The sequence below is a fragment of the Vicugna pacos genome, chromosome 27 (assembly GCF_048564905.1).
Source record: "Vicugna pacos chromosome 27, VicPac4, whole genome shotgun sequence".
Taxonomy (NCBI): domain Eukaryota; kingdom Metazoa; phylum Chordata; class Mammalia; order Artiodactyla; family Camelidae; genus Vicugna; species Vicugna pacos.
In genome coordinates this window covers 4,055,980-4,078,238 of record NC_133013.1, presented here as the reverse complement: position 1 = coordinate 4,078,238, position 22,259 = coordinate 4,055,980, and the positions used below count along the sequence as shown (strand labels likewise).

Genomic DNA, 22,259 nt, shown 5'->3' with positions numbered 1-22,259 from the left:
CTTGCCGTCAGCCAAGACAAGAAGAGCTTCCCGTTTTCTGGTGACTGGTGGTGGCCGGGAGTCCCCGAAGAAGTGGGTCGGGCCCAGGATGCTGAACCTTCCCGTGGATCGCTCAGGATGACGGTACGCACTCTCGTCCCCCACCCCCAGCGCTGGCATTGGCTTTCGGATGTTCTCGGACTGCCCGAAAGGCGGCCAGAAAGGATTGACCGTTGCTGCTGCTCAGTGGCTTGCTGGCTCTGGATTGCTGGGGTTGCTGGAGGTCTCCGAGCTCACTGGCTCCTCTGTGGAGCCACCCAGCCTGCCACGTTGAGTTGTCCAGCATGCCAGCACGTGCTCGGATCGATGATGACTCCCTCATATGCATTCCTTGGAAAATCTGAACAAAATGAGTGAGAACTCACTACCGTCGTTCTCATCGAAACTGAGGTCCAGCACGTTGCCTCCCCGGGGGCTAGGGCATAGTTAGGAGTGGGGTCCAGCTTGCCCTTGTTCACACTGCTGCAACCACCCCCCACGGAGCCAACATCAGAGAGCTGTCTTAGGGTCAGTCGTGTGCACGCATTAGTTGAGGCATGCTGGGATGAGAGGTCCTTGTTTGAGTGGCCGTTGTGGGATGTGGCAGGGGCCAGCTCCCCTGCTGCTCCTGGAAGTGGGAGTGCAGGATTGGCGTAGGCCCCGTGAGCAGGTGGCACGAGTCGGTTTGTTTGGGGCAGCTTGGCTGTATTTGGGCCGTGGGCCGACTTGATGTATGTGTCAGAGCCAAAGAGAAGAGGTGTGGGTGTTTGGCTACTGGACCCACCGTTGAGGCGTGTTTCTGCGTGTTTCCGACCTGTGTCTTGGTGAGGACTGTGGAGGGCACGGTGGTTGTGTGCCGATGCGGGGTCGGGTTCGGGGTCGGTCTGTGGCGGGAGCAGGCTGAGGGATCGGGTTGCCATGCTAGCCTTGGCAGCTCCCTACTGCGCGCACTGCCCCAGTGTTGGTGGCAAGGGCGGAAGCACGGAGCTTGCTGAGGACGCAGCGCTGCCTTGAAGCATGGGGGTTGGCGGGCGGTGTAGACTGGAAGGGAAGTGTATGGGGAGGTTAGGGCTGGAGTGGTTTTGTGTGCTTTCGTAGAACACGCTGTCGTCATTTGGCTCCTGCTGCTGTCCTGGGCTTCCTGAGGCCGGTCGGTATTTCCTGAGGGGCTGCCCATGGATGCCTAGGGAGGAAGGCTCCTCGGGTCCAGGTGGATGGGCGGTGCTAGCAGACCTGTGTAGTGTCGGCTTGCCGGTTGGTCCAAGAGACTCCCGAAAGGTGTCTTCCGGGAACCTGAGAGAGAGGCAGTGCAAGGCTCGGTCCAGATGCCTTACGGCAAGATGCCCTCTTGCCCCTTTGCCTGCAGGTGCATGACCGTGCAACGTGAAAGGGCGCCTTTAGGTGGGAGCCACGTATCTGGCCCAGAGGGCCCCCTTCCCCGTGACATGTGTTGAGATTTAAGCCTGCTGGTGCACGGGCATGGCACACGTTTGCTGAGATCCCGGGTGGGCTGCGGTGGACAGTGACGTGCCGATTTTGCCCCATTCGAGGTTTCCTTTCGCATGGGGAGCTCCTGTCTTTCAGGACTTCCTGTGGTCCTCGTGAACAGGGCATTGAATCTCCGTGAGTCCCATGGTGGGGTTACAGTGCTGAGAAGAGGTCCTCGGTTGAGGGTGGTGGGCTGTGGCTTCATCCAAGGGGACATCCTCTGAGACTGTGTGCCCTGAAGCTCGGTGTTTGCCCTGTGTGCATAATGTCCGAGGACCCCTGTGGGGCGACTGGGCCTTGGTCCGTGAGGACTCATGTTTGGAGCAGGCTGCTCAGCGTTTGGACTTTGCTTTGAAGGTCAGGGCCCCGAATCCTGCCCGATGTGGGTCTCGGCCGTTGGTGGTGACGTGAGTGCCCTGGCATCCGTGGGGTTTGGCCCTGGTTCATGGAGGCTCCCCACCACTTCTCCCCTGGGCGTTTTCACCTGCCCTGCGCAGGCGTTTAGGCACAGCTGCCAGGACGAGGCTTCTGGATTGCAGTGGCACCGAGACACAGGTTGAATAGAGGCTGGATGTGCCCTGGAGCCAGGTTCAGCGTGGTGTGAGCTTTGATGTCAATGCTTTCCTGGTTGACATAGGCAGTGAGTATTGCCTCCAGCTCCCCCTATCCTGTGGAGGCGTTGGGCGGCAGGGTGACTTGGTGGATATCCCATCCACGGCCCCAAATGTGGTGTAGGTGGGTGCGGTTGGCTCTGATCAGAAGGAATGGCTGTTGGAGAGAAGGGGTTCTTGGCCTATTGCAGCGGCTCCTAGAGACCCACGATGCCATGGCCACTCTGGAAGGCAGAGGACCGCGGTCATGTTAAGGATGGGCAGGCCTCCATGGCGCTGAGTGGAAAGCATGCATTTTCAGGCAGTGAGATTTTCGGCGGGGCACACAGGACACACAAACACCCAGAGACGCAGCCATGCAGTCCCATGGGCAGTCAGGCCCCACCCCTGCCACACACGCACGCGAAACTCACATACGCCAAGGCCCCTACCCTCGTGCGTTCAGACACGCATTCGTTGGTATTGAAGGGATAAAGGGAGGTGGGTAGCAGATAGCGGGCTTCCCCGAGCTAAAGGTTGATTGGCATGGAGCATGCTCTCTGAGAAGTTGTGCCCACGTCTGAAGCGTGCATGTGATTTCTGTCCCCTTGCCAGGTGGGGTTGCCGGGCCAGGCTTGCCGTCAGCCAAGACAAGAAGAGCTTCCCGTTTTCTGGTGACTGGTGGTGGCCGGGAGTCCCCGAAGAAGTGGGTCGGGCCCAGGATGCTGAACCTTCCCGTGGATCGCTCAGGATGACGGTACGCACTCTCGTCCCCCACCCCCAGCGCTGGCATTGGCTTTCGGATGTTCTCGGACTGCCCGAAAGGCGGCCAGAAAGGATTGACCGTTGCTGCTGCTCAGTGGCTTGCTGGCTCTGGATTGCTGGGGTTGCTGGAGGTCTCCGAGCTCACTGGCTCCTCTGTGGAGCCACCCAGCCTGCCACGTTGAGTTGTCCAGCATGCCAGCACGTGCTCGGATCGATGATGACTCCCTCATATGCATTCCTTGGAAAATCTGAACAAAATGAGTGAGAACTCACTACCGTCGTTCTCATCGAAACTGAGGTCCAGCACGTTGCCTCCCCGGGGGCTAGGGCATAGTTAGGAGTGGGGTCCAGCTTGCCCTTGTTCACACTGCTGCAACCACCCGCCACGGAGCCAACATCAGAGAGCTGTCTTAGGGTCAGTCGTGTGCACGCATTAGTTGAGGCATGCTGGGATGAGAGGTCCTTGTTTGAGTGGCCGTTGTGGGATGTGGCAGGGGCCAGCTCCCCTGCTGCTCCTGGAAGTGGGAGTGCAGGATTGGCGTAGGCCCCGTGAGCAGGTGGCACGAGTCGGTTTGTTTGGGGCAGCTTGGCTGTATTTGGGCCGTGGGCCGACTTGATGTATGTGTCCGAGCCAAAGAGAAGAGGTGTGGGTGTTTGGCTACTGGACCCACCGTTGAGGCGTGTTTCTGCGTGTTTCCGACCTGTGTCTTGGTGAGGACTGTGGAGGGCACGGTGGTTGTGTGCCGATGCGGGGTCGGGTTCGGGGTCGGTCGGTGGCGGGAGCAGGCTGAGGGATCGGGTTGCCATGCTAGCCTTGGCAGCTCCCTACTGCGCGCACTGCCCCAGTGTTGGTGGCAAGGGCGGAAGCACGGAGCTTGCTGAGGACGCAGCGCTGCCTTGAAGCATGGGGGTTGGCGGGCGGTGTAGACTGGAAGGGAAGTGTATGGGGAGGTTAGGGCTGGAGTGGTTTTGTGTGCTTTCGTAGAACACGCTGTCGTCATTTGGCTCCTGCTGCTGTCCTGGGCTTCCTGAGGCCGGTCGGTATTTCCTGAGGGGCTGCCCATGGATGCCTAGGGAGGAAGGCTCCTCGGGTCCAGGTGGATGGGCGGTGCTAGCAGACCTGTGTAGTGTCGGCTTGCCGGTTGGTCCAAGAGACTCCCGAAAGGTGTCTTCCGGGAACCTGAGAGAGAGGCAGTGCAAGGCTCGGTCCAGATGCCTTACGGCAAGATGCCCTCTTGCCCCTTTGCCTGCAGGTGCATGACCGTGCAACGTGAAAGGGCGCCTTTAGGTGGGAGCCACGTATCTGGCCCAGAGGGCCCCCTTCCCCGTGACATGTGTTGAGATTTAAGCCTGCTGGTGCACGGGCATGGCACACGTTTGCTGAGATCCCGGGTGGGCTGCGGTGGACAGTGACGTGCCGATTTTGCCCCATTCGAGGTTTCCTTTCGCATGGGGAGCTCCTGTCTTTCAGGACTTCCTGTGGTCCTCGTGAACAGGGCATTGAATCTCCGTGAGTCCCATGGTGGGGTTACAGTGCTGAGAAGAGGTCCTCGGTTGAGGGTGGTGGGCTGTGGCTTCATCCAAGGGGACATCCTTTGAGACTGTGTGCCCTGAAGCTCGGTGTTTGCCCTGTGTGCATAATGTCCGAGGACCCCTGTGGGGCGACTGGGCCTTGGTCCGTGAGGACTCATGTTTGGAGCAGGCTGCTCAGCGTTTGGACTTTGCTTTGAAGGTCAGGGCCCCGAATCCTGCCCGATGTGGGTCTCGGCCGTTGGTGGTGACGTGAGTGCCCTGGCATCCGTGGGGTTTGGCCCTGGTTCATGGAGGCTCCCCACCACTTCTCCCCTGGGCGTTTTCACCTGCCCTGCGCAGGCGTTTAGGCACAGCTGCCAGGACGAGGCTTCTGGATTGCAGTGGCACCGAGACACAGGTTGAATAGAGGCTGGATGTGCCCTGGAGCCAGGTTCAGCGCGGTGTGAGCTTTGATGTCAATGCTTTCCTGGTTGACATAGGCAGTGAGTATTGCCTCCAGCTCCCCCTATCCTGTGGAGGCGTTGGGCGGCAGGGTGACTTGGTGGATATCCCATCCACGGCCCCAAATGTGGTGTAGGTGGGTGCGGTTGGCTCTGATCAGAAGGAATGGCTGTTGGAGAGAAGGGGTTCTTGGCCTATTGCAGCGGCTCCTAGAGACCCACGATGCCATGGCCACTCTGGAAGGCAGAGGACCGCGGTCATGTTAAGGATGGGCAGGCCTCCATGGCGCTGAGTGGAAAGCATGCATTTTCAGGCACTGAGATTTTCGGCGGGGCACACAGGACACACAAACACCCAGAGACGCAGCCATGCAGTCCCATGGGCAGTCAGGCCCCACCCCTGCCACACACACACGCGAAACTCACATACGCCAAGGCCCCTACCCTCGTGCGTTCAGACACGCATTCGTTGGTATTGAAGGGATAAAGGGAGGTGGGTAGCAGATAGCGGGCTTCCCCGAGCTAAAGGTTGATTGGCATGGAGCATGCTCTCTGAGAAGTTGTGCCCACGTCTGAAGCGTGCATGTGATTTCTGTCCCCTTGCCAGGTGGGGTTGCCGGGCCAGGCTTGCCGTCAGCCAAGACAAGAAGAGCTTCCCGTTTTCTGGTGACTGGTGGTGGCCGGGAGTCCCCGAAGAAGTGGGTCGGGCCCAGGATGCTGAACCTTCCCGTGGATCGCTCAGGATGACGGTACGCACTCTCGTCCCCCACCCCCAGCGCTGGCATTGGCTTTCGGATGTTCTCGGACTGCCCGAAAGGCGGCCAGAAAGGATTGACCGTTGCTGCTGCTCAGTGGCTTGCTGGCTCTGGATTGCTGGGGTTGCTGGAGGTCTCCGAGCTCACTGGCTCCTCTGTGGAGCCACCCAGCCTGCCACGTTGAGTTGTCCAGCATGCCAGCACGTGCTCGGATCGATGATGACTCCCTCATATGCATTCCTTGGAAAATCTGAACAAAATGAGTGAGAACTCACTACCGTCGTTCTCATCGAAACTGAGGTCCAGCACGTTGCCTCCCCGGGGGCTAGGGCATAGTTAGGAGTGGGGTCCAGCTTGCCCTTGTTCACACTGCTGCAACCACCCGCCACGGAGCCAACATCAGAGAGCTGTCTTAGGGTCAGTCGTGTGCACGCATTAGTTGAGGCATGCTGGGATGAGAGGTCCTTGTTTGAGTGGCCGTTGTGGGATGTGGCAGGGGCCAGCTCCCCTGCTGCTCCTGGAAGTGGGAGTGCAGGATTGGCGTAGGCCCCGTGAGCAGGTGGCACGAGTCGGTTTGTTTGGGGCAGCTTGGCTGTATTTGGGCCGTGGGCCGACTTGATGTATGTGTCAGAGCCAAAGAGAAGAGGTGTGGGTGTTTGGCTACTGGACCCACCGTTGAGGCGTGTTTCTGCGTGTTTCCGACCTGTGTCTTGGTGAGGACTGTGGAGGGCACGGTGGTTGTGTGCCGATGCGGGGTCGGGTTCGGGGTCGGTCGGTGGCGGGAGCAGGCTGAGGGATCGGGTTGCCATGCTAGCCTTGGCAGCTCCCTACTGCGCGCACTGCCCCAGTGTTGGTGGCAAGGGCGGAAGCACGGAGCTTGCTGAGGACGCAGCGCTGCCTTGAAGCATGGGGGTTGGCGGGCGGTGTAGACTGGAAGGGAAGTGTATGGGGAGGTTAGGGCTGGAGTGGTTTTGTGTGCTTTCGTAGAACACGCTGTCGTCATTTGGCTCCTGCTGCTGTCCTGGGCTTCCTGAGGCCGGTCGGTATTTCCTGAGGGGCTGCCCGTGGATGCCTAGGGAGGAAGGCTCCTCGGGTCCAGGTGGATGGGCGGTGCTAGCAGACCTGTGTAGTGTCGGCTTGCCGGTTGGTCCAAGAGACTCCCGAAAGGTGTCTTCCGGGAACCTGAGAGAGAGGCAGTGCAAGGCTCGGTCCAGATGCCTTACGGCAAGATGCCCTCTTGCCCCTTTGCCTGCAGGTGCATGACCGTGCAACGTGAAAGGGCGCCTTTAGGTGGGAGCCACGTATCTGGCCCAGAGGGCCCCCTTCCCCGTGACATGTGTTGAGATTTAAGCCTGCTGGTGCACGGGCATGGCACACGTTTGCTGAGATCCCGGGTGGGCTGCGGTGGACAGTGACGTGCCGATTTTGCCCCATTCGAGGTTTCCTTTCGCATGGGGAGCTCCTGTCTTTCAGGACTTCCTGTGGTCCTCGTGAACAGGGCATTGAATCTCCGTGAGTCCCATGGTGGGGTTACAGTGCTGAGAAGAGGTCCTCGGTTGAGGGTGGTGGGCTGTGGCTTCATCCAAGGGGACATCCTTTGAGACTGTGTGCCCTGAAGCTCGGTGTTTGCCCTGTGTGCATAATGTCCGAGGACCCCTGTGGGGCGACTGGGCCTTGGTCCGTGAGGACTCATGTTTGGAGCAGGCTGCTCAGCGTTTGGACTTTGCTTTGAAGGTCAGGGCCCCGAATCCTGCCCGATGTGGGTCTCGGCCGTTGGTGGTGACGTGAGTGCCCTGGCATCCGTGGGGTTTGGCCCTGGTTCATGGAGGCTCCCCACCACTTCTCCCCTGGGCGTTTTCACCTGCCCTGCGCAGGCGTTTAGGCACAGCTGCCAGGACGAGGCTTCTGGATTGCAGTGGCACCGAGACACAGGTTGAATAGAGGCTGGATGTGCCCTGGAGCCAGGTTCAGCGCGGTGTGAGCTTTGATGTCAATGCTTTCCTGGTTGACATAGGCAGTGAGTATTGCCTCCAGCTCCCCCTATCCTGTGGAGGCGTTGGGCGGCAGGGTGACTTGGTGGATATCCCATCCACGGCCCCAAATGTGGTGTAGGTGGGTGCGGTTGGCTCTGATCAGAAGGAATGGCTGTTGGAGAGAAGGGGTTCTTGGCCTATTGCAGCGGCTCCTAGAGACCCACGATGCCATGGCCACTCTGGAAGGCAGAGGACCGCGGTCATGTTAAGGATGGGCAGGCCTCCATGGCGCTGAGTGGAAAGCATGCATTTTCAGGCACTGAGATTTTCGGCGGGGCACACAGGACACACAAACACCCAGAGACGCAGCCATGCAGTCCCATGGGCAGTCAGGCCCCACCCCTGCCACACACACACGCGAAACTCACATACGCCAAGGCCCCTACCCTCGTGCGTTCAGACACGCATTCGTTGGTATTGAAGGGATAAAGGGAGGTGGGTAGCAGATAGCGGGCTTCCCCGAGCTAAAGGTTGATTGGCATGGAGCATGCTCTCTGAGAAGTTGTGCCCACGTCTGAAGCGTGCATGTGATTTCTGTCCCCTTGCCAGGTGGGGTTGCCGGGCCAGGCTTGCCGTCAGCCAAGACAAGAAGAGCTTCCCGTTTTCTGGTGACTGGTGGTGGCCGGGAGTCCCCGAAGAAGTGGGTCGGGCCCAGGATGCTGAACCTTCCCGTGGATCGCTCAGGATGACGGTACGCACTCTCGTCCCCCACCCCCAGCGCTGGCATTGGCTTTCGGATGTTCTCGGACTGCCCGAAAGGCGGCCAGAAAGGATTGACCGTTGCTGCTGCTCAGTGGCTTGCTGGCTCTGGATTGCTGGGGTTGCTGGAGGTCTCCGAGCTCACTGGCTCCTCTGTGGAGCCACCCAGCCTGCCACGTTGAGTTGTCCAGCATGCCAGCACGTGCTCGGATCGATGATGACTCCCTCATATGCATTCCTTGGAAAATCTGAACAAAATGAGTGAGAACTCACTACCGTCGTTCTCATCGAAACTGAGGTCCAGCACGTTGCCTCCCCGGGGGCTAGGGCATAGTTAGGAGTGGGGTCCAGCTTGCCCTTGTTCACACTGCTGCAACCACCCGCCACGGAGCCAACATCAGAGAGCTGTCTTAGGGTCAGTCGTGTGCACGCATTAGTTGAGGCATGCTGGGATGAGAGGTCCTTGTTTGAGTGGCCGTTGTGGGATGTGGCAGGGGCCAGCTCCCCTGCTGCTCCTGGAAGTGGGAGTGCAGGATTGGCGTAGGCCCCGTGAGCAGGTGGCACGAGTCGGTTTGTTTGGGGCAGCTTGGCTGTATTTGGGCCGTGGGCCGACTTGATGTATGTGTCAGAGCCAAAGAGAAGAGGTGTGGGTGTTTGGCTACTGGACCCACCGTTGAGGCGTGTTTCTGCGTGTTTCCGACCTGTGTCTTGGTGAGGACTGTGGAGGGCACGGTGGTTGTCTGCCGATGCGGGGTCGGGTTCGGGGTCGGTCGGTGGCGGGAGCAGGCTGAGGGATCGGGTTGCCATGCTAGCCTTGGCAGCTCCCTACTGCGCGCACTGCCCCAGTGTTGGTGGCAAGGGCGGAAGCACGGAGCTTGCTGAGGACGCAGCGCTGCCTTGAAGCATGGGGGTTGGCGGGCGGTGTAGACTGGAAGGGAAGTGTATGGGGAGGTTAGGGCTGGAGTGGTTTTGTGTGCTTTCGTAGAACACGCTGTCGTCATTTGGCTCCTGCTGCTGTCCTGGGCTTCCTGAGGCCGGTCGGTATTTCCTGAGGGGCTGCCCGTGGATGCCTAGGGAGGAAGGCTCCTCGGGTCCAGGTGGATGGGCGGTGCTAGCAGACCTGTGTAGTGTCGGCTTGCCGGTTGGTCCAAGAGACTCCCGAAAGGTGTCTTCCGGGAACCTGAGAGAGAGGCAGTGCAAGGCTCGGTCCAGATGCCTTACGGCAAGATGCCCTCTTGCCCCTTTGCCTGCAGGTGCATGACCGTGCAACGTGAAAGGGCGCCTTTAGGTGGGAGCCACGTATCTGGCCCAGAGGGCCCCCTTCCCCGTGACATGTGTTGAGATTTAAGCCTGCTGGTGCACGGGCATGGCACACGTTTGCTGAGATCCCGGGTGGGCTGCGGTGGACAGTGACGTGCCGATTTTGCCCCATTCGAGGTTTCCTTTCGCATGGGGAGCTCCTGTCTTTCAGGACTTCCTGTGGTCCTCGTGAACAGGGCATTGAATCTCCGTGAGTCCCATGGTGGGGTTACAGTGCTGAGAAGAGGTCCTCGGTTGAGGGTGGTGGGCTGTGGCTTCATCCAAGGGGACATCCTTTGAGACTGTGTGCCCTGAAGCTCGGTGTTTGCCCTGTGTGCATAATGTCCGAGGACCCCTGTGGGGCGACTGGGCCTTGGTCCGTGAGGACTCATGTTTGGAGCAGGCTGCTCAGCGTTTGGACTTTGCTTTGAAGGTCAGGGCCCCGAATCCTGCCCGATGTGGGTCTCGGCCGTTGGTGGTGACGTGAGTGCCCTGGCATCCGTGGGGTTTGGCCCTGGTTCATGGAGGCTCCCCACCACTTCTCCCCTGGGCGTTTTCACCTGCCCTGCGCAGGCGTTTAGGCACAGCTGCCAGGACGAGGCTTCTGGATTGCAGTGGCACCGAGACACAGGTTGAATAGAGGCTGGATGTGCCCTGGAGCCAGGTTCAGCGTGGTGTGAGCTTTGATGTCAATGCTTTCCTGGTTGACATAGGCAGTGAGTATTGCCTCCAGCTCCCCCTATCCTGTGGAGGCGTTGGGCGGCAGGGTGACTTGGTGGATATCCCATCCACGGCCCCAAATGTGGTGTAGGTGGGTGCGGTTGGCTCTGATCAGAAGGAATGGCTGTTGGAGAGAAGGGGTTCTTGGCCTATTGCAGCGGCTCCTAGAGACCCACGATGCCATGGCCACTCTGGAAGGCAGAGGACCGCGGTCATGTTAAGGATGGGCAGGCCTCCATGGCGCTGAGTGGAAAGCATGCATTTTCAGGCACTGAGATTTTCGGCGGGGCACACAGGACACACAAACACCCAGAGACGCAGCCATGCAGTCCCATGGGCAGTCAGACCCCACCCCTGCCACACACACACACGAAACTCACATACACCAAGGCCCCTACCCTCGTGCGTTCAGACACGCATTCGTTGGTATTGAAGGGATAAAGGGAGGTGGGTAGCAGATAGCGGGCTTCCCCGAGCTAAAGGTTGATTGGCATGGAGCATGCTCTCTGAGAAGTTGTGCCCACGTCTGAAGCGTGCATGTGATTTCTGTCCCCTTGCCAGGTGGGGTTGCCGGGCCAGGCTTGCCGTCAGCCAAGACAAGAAGAGCTTCCCGTTTTCTGGTGACTGGTGGTGGCCGGGAGTCCCCGAAGAAGTGGGTCGGGCCCAGGATGCTGAACCTTCCCGTGGATCGCTCAGGATGACGGTACGCACTCTCGTCCCCCACCCCCAGCGCTGGCATTGGCTTTCGGATGTTCTCGGACTGCCCGAAAGGCGGCCAGAAAGGATTGACCGTTGCTGCTGCTCAGTGGCTTGCTGGCTCTGGATTGCTGGGGTTGCTGGAGGTCTCCGAGCTCACTGGCTCCTCTGTGGAGCCACCCAGCCTGCCACGTTGAGTTGTCCAGCATGCCAGCACGTGCTCGGATCGATGATGACTCCCTCATATGCATTCCTTGGAAAATCTGAACAAAATGAGTGAGAACTCACTACCGTCGTTCTCATCGAAACTGAGGTCCAGCACGTTGCCTCCCCGGGGGCTAGGGCATAGTTAGGAGTGGGGTCCAGCTTGCCCTTGTTCACACTGCTGCAACCACCCCCCACGGAGCCAACATCAGAGAGCTGTCTTAGGGTCAGTCGTGTGCACGCATTAGTTGAGGCATGCTGGGATGAGAGGTCCTTGTTTGAGTGGCCGTTGTGGGATGTGGCAGGGGCCAGCTCCCCTGCTGCTCCTGGAAGTGGGAGTGCAGGATTGGCGTAGGCCCCGTGAGCAGGTGGCACGAGTCGGTTTGTTTGGGGCAGCTTGGCTGTATTTGGGCCGTGGGCCGACTTGATGTATGTGTCAGAGCCAAAGAGAAGAGGTGTGGGTGTTTGGCTACTGGACCCACCGTTGAGGCGTGTTTCTGCGTGTTTCCGACCTGTGTCTTGGTGAGGACTGTGGAGGGCACGGTGGTTGTGTGCCGATTCGGGGTCGGGTTCGGGGTCGGTCGGTGGCGGGAGCAGGCTGAGGGATCGGGTTGGCAGCTCCCTACTGCACGCACTGCCCCAGTGTTGGTGGCAAGGGCGGAAGCACGGAGCTTGCTGAGGACGCAGCGCTGCCTTGAAGCATGGGGGTTGGCGGGCGGTGTAGACTGGAAGGGAAGTGTATGGGGAGGTTAGGGCTGGAGTGGTTTTGTGTGCTTTCGTAGAACACGCTGTCGTCATTTGGCTCCTGCTGCTGTCCTGGGCTTCCTGAGGCCGGTCGGTATTTCCTGAGGGGCTGCCCATGGATGTCTAGGGAGGAAGGCTCCTCGGGTCCAGGTGGATGGGCGGTGCTAGCAGACCTGTGTAGTGTCGGCTTGCCGGTTGGTCCAAGAGACTCCCGAAAGGTGTCTTCCGGGAACCTGAGAGAGAGGCAGTGCAAGGCTCGGTCCAGATGCCTTACGGCAAGATGCCCTCTTGCCCCTTTGCCTGCAGGTGCATGACCGTGCAACGTGAAAGGGCGCCTTTAGGTGGGAGCCACGTATCTGGCCCAGAGGGCCCCCTTCCCCGTGACATGTGTTGAGATTTAAGCCTGCTGGTGCACGGGCATGGCACACGTTTGCTGAGATCCCGGGTGGGCTGCGGTGGACAGTGACGTGCCGATTTTGCCCCATTCGAGGTTTCCTTTCGCATGGGGAGCTCCTGTCTTTCAGGACTTCCTGTGGTCCTCGTGAACAGGGCATTGAATCTCCGTGAGTCCCATGGTGGGGTTACAGTGCTGAGAAGAGGTCCTCGGTTGAGGGTGGTGGGCTGTGGCTTCATCCAAGGGGACATCCTTTGAGACTGTGTGCCCTGAAGCTCGGTGTTTGCCCTGTGTGCATAATGTCCGAGGACCCCTGTGGGGCGACTGGGCCTTGGTCCGTGAGGACTCATGTTTGGAGCAGGCTGCTCAGCGTTTGGACTTTGCTTTGAAGGTCAGGGCCCCGAATCCTGCCCGATGTGGGTCTCGGCCGTTGGTGGTGACGTGAGTGCCCTGGCATCCGTGGGGTTTGGCCCTGGTTCATGGAGGCTCCCCACCACTTCTCCCCTGGGCGTTTTCACCTGCCCTGCGCAGGCGTTTAGGCACAGCTGCCAGGACGAGGCTTCTGGATTGCAGTGGCACCGAGACACAGGTTGAATAGAGGCTGGATGTGCCCTGGAGCCAGGTTCAGCGTGGTGTGAGCTTTGATGTCAATGCTTTCCTGGTTGACATAGGCAGTGAGTATTGCCTCCAGCTCCCCCTATCCTGTGGAGGCGTTGGGCGGCAGGGTGACTTGGTGGATATCCCATCCACGGCCCCAAATGTGGTGTAGGTGGGTGCGGTTGGCTCTGATCAGAAGGAATGGCTGTTGGAGAGAAGGGGTTCTTGGCCTATTGCAGCGGCTCCTAGAGACCCACGATGCCATGGCCACTCTGGAAGGCAGAGGACCGCGGTCATGTTAAGGATGGGCAGGCCTCCATGGCGCTGAGTGGAAAGCATGCATTTTCAGGCACTGAGATTTTCGGCGGGGCACACAGGACACACAAACACCCAGAGACGCAGCCATGCAGTCCCATGGGCAGTCAGGCCCCACCCCTGCCACACACACACGCGAAACTCACATACGCCAAGGCCCCTACCCTCGTGCGTTCAGACACGCATTCGTTGGTATTGAAGGGATAAAGGGAGGTGGGTAGCAGATAGCGGGCTTCCCCGAGCTAAAGGTTGATTGGCATGGAGCATGCTCTCTGAGAAGTTGTGCCCACGTCTGAAGCGTGCATGTGATTTCTGTCCCCTTGCCAGGTGGGGTTGCCGGGCCAGGCTTGCCGTCAGCCAAGACAAGAAGAGCTTCCCGTTTTCTGGTGACTGGTGGTGGCCGGGAGTCCCCGAAGAAGTGGGTCGGGCCCAGGATGCTGAACCTTCCCGTGGATCGCTCAGGATGACGGTACGCACTCTCGTCCCCCACCCCCAGCGCTGGCATTGGCTTTCGGATGTTCTCGGACTGCCCGAAAGGCGGCCAGAAAGGATTGACCGTTGCTGCTGCTCAGTGGCTTGCTGGCTCTGGATTGCTGGGGTTGCTGGAGGTCTCCGAGCTCACTGGCTCCTCTGTGGAGCCACCCAGCCTGCCACGTTGAGTTGTCCAGCATGCCAGCACGTGCTCGGATCGATGATGACTCCCTCATATGCATTCCTTGGAAAATCTGAACAAAATGAGTGAGAACTCACTACCGTCGTTCTCATCGAAACTGAGGTCCAGCACGTTGCCTCCCCGGGGGCTAGGGCATAGTTAGGAGTGGGGTCCAGCTTGCCCTTGTTCACACTGCTGCAACCACCCGCCACGGAGCCAACATCAGAGAGCTGTCTTAGGGTCAGTCGTGTGCACGCATTAGTTGAGGCATGCTGGGATGAGAGGTCCTTGTTTGAGTGGCCGTTGTGGGATGTGGCAGGGGCCAGCTCCCCTGCTGCTCCTGGAAGTGGGAGTGCAGGATTGGCGTAGGCCCCGTGAGCAGGTGGCACGAGTCGGTTTGTTTGGGGCAGCTTGGCTGTATTTGGGCCGTGGGCCGACTTGATGTATGTGTCAGAGCCAAAGAGAAGAGGTGTGGGTGTTTGGCTACTGGACCCACCGTTGAGGCGTGTTTCTGCGTGTTTCCGACCTGTGTCTTGGTGAGGACTGTGGAGGGCACGGTGGTTGTGTGCCGATTCGGGGTCGGGTTCGGGGTCGGTCGGTGGCGGGAGCAGGCTGAGGGATCGGGTTGCCATGCTAGCCTTGGCAGCTCCCTACTGCGCGCACTGCCCCAGTGTTGGTGGCAAGGGCGGAAGCACGGAGCTTGCTGAGGACGCAGCGCTGCCTTGAAGCATGGGGGTTGGCGGGCGGTGTAGACTGGAAGGGAAGTGTATGGGGAGGTTAGGGCTGGAGTGGTTTTGTGTGCTTTCGTAGAACACGCTGTCGTCATTTGGCTCCTGCTGCTGTCCTGGGCTTCCTGAGGCCGGTCGGTATTTCCTGAGGGGCTGCCCATGGATGCCTAGGGAGGAAGGCTCCTCGGGTCCAGGTGGATGGGCGGTGCTAGCAGACCTGTGTAGTGTCGGCTTGCCGGTTGGTCCAAGAGACTCCCGAAAGGTGTCTTCCGGGAACCTGAGAGAGAGGCAGTGCAAGGCTCGGTCCAGATGCCTTACGGCAAGATGCCCTCTTGCCCCTTTGCCTGCAGGTGCATGACCGTGCAACGTGAAAGGGCGCCTTTAGGTGGGAGCCACGTATCTGGCCCAGAGGGCCCCCTTCCCCGTGACATGTGTTGAGATTTAAGCCTGCTGGTGCACGGGCATGGCACACGTTTGCTGAGATCCCGGGTGGGCTGCGGTGGACAGTGACGTGCCGATTTTGCCCCATTCGAGGTTTCCTTTCGCATGGGGAGCTCCTGTCTTTCAGGACTTCCTGTGGTCCTCGTGAACAGGGCATTGAATCTCCGTGAGTCCCATGGTGGGGTTACAGTGCTGAGAAGAGGTCCTCGGTTGAGGGTGGTGGGCTGTGGCTTCATCCAAGGGGACATCCTTTGAGACTGTGTGCCCTGAAGCTCGGTGTTTGCCCTGTGTGCATAATGTCCGAGGACCCCTGTGGGGCGACTGGGCCTTGGTCCGTGAGGACTCATGTTTGGAGCAGGCTGCTCAGCGTTTGGACTTTGCTTTGAAGGTCAGGGCCCCGAATCCTGCCCGATGTGGGTCTCGGCCGTTGGTGGTGACGTGAGTGCCCTGGCATCCGTGGGGTTTGGCCCTGGTTCATGGAGGCTCCCCACCACTTCTCCCCTGGGCGTTTTCACCTGCCCTGCGCAGGCGTTTAGGCACAGCTGCCAGGACGAGGCTTCTGGATTGCAGTGGCACCGAGACACAGGTTGAATAGAGGCTGGATGTGCCCTGGAGCCAGGTTCAGCGCAGTGTGAGCTTTGATGTCAATGCTTTCCTGGTTGACATAGGCAGTGAGTATTGCCTCCAGCTCCCCCTATCCTGTGGAGGCGTTGGGCGGCAGGGTGACTTGGTGGATATCCCATCCACGGCCCCAAATGTGGTGTAGGTGGGTGCGGTTGGCTCTGATCAGAAGGAATGGCTGTTGGAGAGAAGGGGTTCTTGGCCTATTGCAGCGGCTCCTAGAGACCCACGATGCCATGGCCACTCTGGAAGGCAGAGGACCGCGGTCATGTTAAGGATGGGCAGGCCTCCATGGCGCTGAGTGGAAAGCATGCATTTTCAGGCACTGAGATTTTCGGCGGGGCACACAGGACACACAAACACCCAGAGACGCAGCCATGCAGTCCCATGGGCAGTCAGGCCCCACCCCTGCCACACACACACGCGAAACTCACATACGCCAAGGCCCCTACCCTCGTGCGTTCAGACACGCATTCGTTGGTATTGAAGGGATAAAGGGAGGTGGGTAGCAGATAGCGGGCTTCCCCGAGCTAAAGGTTGATTGGCATGGAGCATGCTCTCTGAGAAGTTGTGCCCACGTCTGAAGCGTGCATGTGATTTCTGTCCCCTTGCCAGGTGGGGTTGCCGGGCCAGGCTTGCCGTCAGCCAAGACAAGAAGAGCTTCCCGTTTTCTGGTGACTGGTGGTGGCCGGGAGTCCCCGAAGAAGTGGGTCGGGCCCAGGATGCTGAACCTTCCCGTGGATCGCTCAGGATGACGGTACGCACTCTCGTCCCCCACCCCCAGCGCTGGCATTGGCTTTCGGATGTTCTCAGACTGCCCGAAAGGCGGCCAGAAAGGATTGACCATTGCTGCTGCTCACTGGCTTGCTGGCTCTGGATTGCTGGGGTTGCTGGAGGTCTCCGAGCTCACTGGCTCCTCTGTGGAGCCACCCAGCCTGCCACGTTGAGTTGTCCAGCATGCCAGCACGTGCTCGGATCGATGATGACTCCCTCATATGCATTCCTTGGAAAATCTGAACAAAATGAGTGAGAACTCACTACCGTCGTTCTCATCGAAACTGAGGTCCAGCACGTTGCCTCCCCGGGGGCTAGGGCATAGTTAGGAGTGGGGTCCAGCTTGCCCTTGTTCACACTGCTGCAACCACCCGCCACGGAGCCAACATCAGAGAGCTGTCTTAGGGTCAGTCGTGTGCACGCATTAGTTGAGGCATGCTGGGATGAGAGGTCCTTGTTTGAGTGGCCGTTGTGGGATGTGGCAGGGGCCAGCTCCCCTGCTGCTCCTGGAAGTGGGAGTGCAGGATTGGCGTAGGCCCCGTGAGCAGGTGGCACGAGTCGGTTTGTTTGGGGCAGCTTGGCTGTATTTGGGCCGTGGGCCGACTTGATGTATGTGTCAGAGCCAAAGAGAAGAGGTGTGGGTGTTTGGCTACTGGACCCACCGTTGAGGCGTGTTTCTGCGTGTTTCCGACCTGTGTCTTGGTGAGGACTGTGGAGGGCACGGTGGTTGTGTGCCGATTCGGGGTCGGGTTCGGGGTCGGTCGGTGGCGGGAGCAGGCTGAGGGATCGGGTTGCCATGCTAGCCTTGGCAGCTCCCTACTGCGCGCACTGCCCCAGTGTTGGTGGCAAGGGCGGAAGCACGGAGCTTGCTGAGGACGCAGCGCTGCCTTGAAGCATGGGGGTTGGCGGGCGGTGTAGACTGGAAGGGAAGTGTATGGGGAGGTTAGGGCTGGAGTGGTTTTGTGTGCTTTCGTAGAACACGCTGTCGTCATTTGGCTCCTGCTGCTGTCCTGGGCTTCCTGAGGCCGGTCGGTATTTCCTGAGGGGCTGCCCATGGATGCCTAGGGAGGAAGGCTCCTCGGGTCCAGGTGGATGGGCGGTGCTAGCAGACCTGTGTAGTGTCGGCTTGCCGGTTGGTCCAAGAGACTCCCGAAAGGTGTCTTCCGGGAACCTGAGAGAGAGGCAGTGCAAGGCTCGGTCCAGATGCCTTACGGCAAGATGCCCTCTTGCCCCTTTGCCTGCAGGTGCATGACCGTGCAACGTGAAAGGGCGCCTTTAGGTGGGAGCCACGTATCTGGCCCAGAGGGCCCCCTTCCCCGTGACATGTGTTGAGATTTAAGCCTGCTGGTGCACGGGCATGGCACACGTTTGCTGAGATCCCGGGTGGGCTGCGGTGGACAGTGACGTGCCGATTTTGCCCCATTCGAGGTTTCCTTTCGCATGGGGAGCTCCTGTCTTTCAGGACTTCCTGTGGTCCTCGTGAACAGGGCATTGAATCTCCGTGAGTCCCATGGTGGGGTTACAGTGCTGAGAAGAGGTCCTCGGTTGAGGGTGGTGGGCTGTGGCTTCATCCAAGGGGACATCCTTTGAGACTGTGTGCCCTGAAGCTCGGTGTTTGCCCTGTGTGCATAATGTCCGAGGACCCCTGTGGGGCGACTGGGCCTTGGTCCGTGAGGACTCATGTTTGGAGCAGGCTGCTCAGCGTTTGGACTTTGCTTTGAAGGTCAGGGCCCCGAATCCTGCCCGATGTGGGTCTCGGCCGTTGGTGGTGACGTGAGTGCCCTGGCATCCGTGGGGTTTGGCCCTGGTTCATGGAGGCTCCCCACCACTTCTCCCCTGGGCGTTTTCACCTGCCCTGCGCAGGCGTTTAGGCACAGCTGCCAGGACGAGGCTTCTGGATTGCAGTGGCACCGAGACACAGGTTGAATAGAGGCTGGATGTGCCCTGGAGCCAGGTTCAGCGTGGTGTGAGCTTTGATGTCAATGCTTTCCTGGTTGACATAGGCAGTGAGTATTGCCTCCAGCTCCCCCTATCCTGTGGAGGCGTTGGGCGGCAGGGTGACTTGGTGGATATCCCATCCACGGCCCCAAATGTGGTGTAGGTGGGTGCGGTTGGCTCTGATCAGAAGGAATGGCTGTTGGAGAGAAGGGGTTCTTGGCCTATTGCAGCGGCTCCTAGAGACCCACGATGCCATGGCCACTCTGGAAGGCAGAGGACCGCGGTCATGTTAAGGATGGGCAGGCCTCCATGGCGCTGAGTGGAAAGCATGCATTTTCAGGCACTGAGATTTTCGGCGGGGCACACAGGACACACAAACACCCAGAGATGCAGCCATGCAGTCCCATGGGCAGTCAGGCCCCACCCCTGCCACACACACACGCGAAACTCACATACGCCAAGGCCCCTACCCTCGTGCGTTCAGACACGCATTTGTTGGTATTGAAGGGATAAAGGGAGGTGGGTAGCAGATAGCGGGCTTCCCCGAGCTAAAGGTTGATTGGCATGGAGCATGCTCTCTGAGAAGTTGTGCCCACGTCTGAAGCGTGCATGTGATTTCTGTCCCCTTGCCAGGTGGGGTTGCCGGGCCAGGCTTGCCGTCAGCCAAGACAAGAAGAGCTTCCCGTTTTCTGGTGACTGGTGGTGGCCGGGAGTCCCCGAAGAAGTGGGTCGGGCCCAGGATGCTGAACCTTCCCGTGGATCGCTCAGGATGACGGTACGCACTCTCGTCCCCCACCCCCAGCGCTGGCATTGGCTTTCGGATGTTCTCGGACTGCCCGAAAGGCGGCCAGAAAGGATTGACCATTGCTGCTGCTCACTGGCTTGCTGGCTCTGGATTGCTGGGGTTGCTGGAGGTCTCCGAGCTCACTGGCTCCTCTGTGGAGCCACCCAGCCTGCCACGTTGAGTTGTCCAGCATGCCAGCATGTGCTCGGATCGATGATGACTCCCTCATATGCATTCCTTGGAAAATCTGAACAAAATGAGTGAGAACTCACTACCGTCGTTCTCATCGAAACTGAGGTCCAGCACGTTGCCTCCCCGGGGGCTAGGGCATAGTTAGGAGTGGGGTCCAGCTTGCCCTTGTTCACACTGCTGCAACCACCCGCCACGGAGCCAACATCAGAGAGCTGTCTTAGGGTCAGTCGTGTGCACGCATTAGTTGAGGCATGCTGGGATGAGAGGTCCTTGTTTGAGTGGCCGTTGTGGGATGTGGCAGGGGCCAGCTCCCCTGCTGCTCCTGGAAGTGGGAGTGCAGGATTGGCGTAGGCCCCGTGAGCAGGTGGCACGAGTCGGTTTGTTTGGGGCAGCTTGGCTGTATTTGGGCCGTGGGCCGACTTGATGTATGTGTCAGAGCCAAAGAGAAGAGGTGTGGGTGTTTGGCTACTGGACCCACCGTTGAGGCGTGTTTCTGCGTGTTTCCGACCTGTGTCTTGGTGAGGACTGTGGAGGGCACGGTGGTTGTGTGCCGATTCGGGGTCGGGTTCGGGGTCGGTCGGTGGCGGGAGCAGGCTGAGGGATCGGGTTGCCATGCTAGCCTTGGCAGCTCCCTACTGCGCGCACTGCCCCAGTGTTGGTGGCAAGGGCGGAAGCACGGAGCTTGCTGAGGACGCAGCGCTGCCTTGAAGCATGGGGGTTGGCGGGCGGTGTAGACTGGAAGGGAAGTGTATGGGGAGGTTAGGGCTGGAGTGGTTTTGTGTGCTTTCGTAGAACACGCTGTCGTCATTTGGCTCCTGCTGCTGTCCTGGGCTTCCTGAGGCCGGTCGGTATTTCCTGAGGGGCTGCCCATGGATGCCTAGGGAGGAAGGCTCCTCGGGTCCAGGTGGATGGGCGGTGCTAGCAGACCTGTGTAGTGTCGGCTGGCCGGTTGGTCCAAGAGACTCCCGAAAGGTGTCTTCCGGGAACCTGAGAGAGAGGCAGTGCAAGGCTCGGTCCAGATGCCTTACGGCAAGATGCCCTCTTGCCCCTTTGCCTGCAGGTGCATGACCGTGCAACGTGAAAGGGCGCCTTTAGGTGGGAGCCACGTATCTGGCCCAGAGGGCCCCCTTCCCCGTGACATGTGTTGAGATTTAAGCCTGCTGGTGCACGGGCATGGCACACGTTTGCTGAGATCCCGGGTGGGCTGCGGTGGACAGTGACGTGCCGATTTTGCCCCATTCGAGGTTTCCTTTCGCATGGGGAGCTCCTGTCTTTCAGGACTTCCTGTGGTCCTCGTGAACAGGGCATTGAATCTCCGTGAGTCCCATGGTGGGGTTACAGTGCTGAGAAGAGGTCCTCGGTTGAGGGTGGTGGGCTGTGGCTTCATCCAAGGGGACATCCTTTGAGACTGTGTGCCCTGAAGCTCGGTGTTTGCCCTGTGTGCATAATGTCCGAGGACCCCTGTGGGGCGACTGGGCCTTGGTCCGTGAGGACTCATGTTTGGAGCAGGCTGCTCAGCGTTTGGACTTTGCTTTGAAGGTCAGGGCCCCGAATCCTGCCCGATGTGGGTCTCGGCCGTTGGTGGTGACGTGAGTGCCCTGGCATCCGTGGGGTTTGGCCCTGGTTCATGGAGGCTCCCCACCACTTCTCCCCTGGGCGTTTTCACCTGCCCTGCGCAGGCGTTTAGGCACAGCTGCCAGGACGAGGCTTCTGGATTGCAGTGGCACCGAGACACAGGTTGAATAGAGGCTGGATGTGCCCTGGAGCCAGGTTCAGCGTGGTGTGAGCTTTGATGTCAATGCTTTCCTGGTTGACATAGGCAGTGAGTATTGCCTCCAGCTCCCCCTATCCTGTGGAGGCGTTGGGCGGCAGGGTGACTTGGTGGATATCCCATCCACGGCCCCAAATGTGGTGTAGGTGGGTGCGGTTGGCTCTGATCAGAAGGAATGGCTGTTGGAGAGAAGGGGTTCTTGGCCTATTGCAGCGGCTCCTAGAGACCCACGATGCCATGGCCACTCTGGAAGGCAGAGGACCGCGGTCATGTTAAGGATGGGCAGGCCTCCATGGCGCTGAGTGGAAAGCATGCATTTTCAGGCACTGAGATTTTCGGCGGGGCACACAGGACACACAAACACCCAGAGATGCAGCCATGCAGTCCCATGGGCAGTCAGGCCCCACCCCTGCCACACACACACGCGAAACTCACATACGCCAAGGCCCCTACCCTCGTGCGTTCAGACACGCATTCGTTGGTATTGAAGGGATAAAGGGAGGTGGGTAGCAGATAGCGGGCTTCCCCGAGCTAAAGGTTGATTGGCATGGAGCATGCTCTCTGAGAAGTTGTGCCCACGTCTGAAGCGTGCATGTGATTTCTGTCCCCTTGCCAGGTGGGGTTGCCGGGCCAGGCTTGCCGTCAGCCAAGACAAGAAGAGCTTCCCGTTTTCTGGTGACTGGTGGTGGCCGGGAGTCCCCGAAGAAGTGGGTCGGGCCCAGGATGCTGAACCTTCCCGTGGATCGCTCAGGATGACGGTACGCACTCTCGTCCCCCACCCCCAGCGCTGGCATTGGCTTTCGGATGTTCTCGGACTGCCCGAAAGGCGGCCAGAAAGGATTGACCGTTGCTGCTGCTCAGTGGCTTGCTGGCTCTGGATTGCTGGGGTTGCTGGAGGTCTCCGAGCTCACTGGCTCCTCTGTGGAGCCACCCAGCCTGCCACGTTGAGTTGTCCAGCATGCCAGCACGTGCTCGGATCGATGATGACTCCCTTATATGCATTCCTTGGAAAATCTGAACAAAATGAGTGAGAACTCACTACCGTCGTTCTCATCGAAACTGAGGTCC

General features: G+C 59.5%; 9 non-coding genes across 9 annotated transcripts; all 9 read left to right on the top strand.

Annotated features, from left to right (window-relative positions):
- The first annotated feature begins 339 nt into the window (after positions 1-339).
- Positions 340-433, top strand: LOC116277955 (small nucleolar RNA SNORD116). The gene has a single exon (XR_004187375.2). It is a non-coding gene; the product is annotated as a small nucleolar RNA SNORD116 (small nucleolar RNA).
- Positions 434-3,069: 2,636 nt separating this feature from the next.
- Positions 3,070-3,163, top strand: LOC140689915 (small nucleolar RNA SNORD116). Its single transcript, XR_012065062.1, has one exon. It is a non-coding gene; the product is annotated as a small nucleolar RNA SNORD116 (small nucleolar RNA).
- Positions 3,164-5,799: 2,636 nt separating this feature from the next.
- On the top strand, positions 5,800-5,893 carry LOC140689914 (small nucleolar RNA SNORD116). Its single transcript, XR_012065061.1, has one exon. It is a non-coding gene; the product is annotated as a small nucleolar RNA SNORD116 (small nucleolar RNA).
- A 2,636-nt stretch (positions 5,894-8,529) lies between these two features.
- LOC140689913 (small nucleolar RNA SNORD116) lies at positions 8,530-8,623 on the top strand. Its single transcript, XR_012065060.1, has one exon. It is a non-coding gene; the product is annotated as a small nucleolar RNA SNORD116 (small nucleolar RNA).
- A 2,636-nt stretch (positions 8,624-11,259) lies between these two features.
- Positions 11,260-11,353, top strand: LOC140689912 (small nucleolar RNA SNORD116). The gene has a single exon (XR_012065059.1). It is a non-coding gene; the product is annotated as a small nucleolar RNA SNORD116 (small nucleolar RNA).
- Positions 11,354-13,975: 2,622 nt separating this feature from the next.
- Positions 13,976-14,069, top strand: LOC140689911 (small nucleolar RNA SNORD116). The gene has a single exon (XR_012065058.1). It is a non-coding gene; the product is annotated as a small nucleolar RNA SNORD116 (small nucleolar RNA).
- A 2,636-nt stretch (positions 14,070-16,705) lies between these two features.
- LOC140689910 (small nucleolar RNA SNORD116) lies at positions 16,706-16,799 on the top strand. Its single transcript, XR_012065057.1, has one exon. It is a non-coding gene; the product is annotated as a small nucleolar RNA SNORD116 (small nucleolar RNA).
- Positions 16,800-19,435: 2,636 nt separating this feature from the next.
- Positions 19,436-19,529, top strand: LOC140689909 (small nucleolar RNA SNORD116). Its single transcript, XR_012065056.1, has one exon. It is a non-coding gene; the product is annotated as a small nucleolar RNA SNORD116 (small nucleolar RNA).
- Positions 19,530-22,165: 2,636 nt separating this feature from the next.
- LOC140689916 (small nucleolar RNA SNORD116) lies at positions 22,166-22,259 on the top strand. Its single transcript, XR_012065063.1, has one exon. It is a non-coding gene; the product is annotated as a small nucleolar RNA SNORD116 (small nucleolar RNA).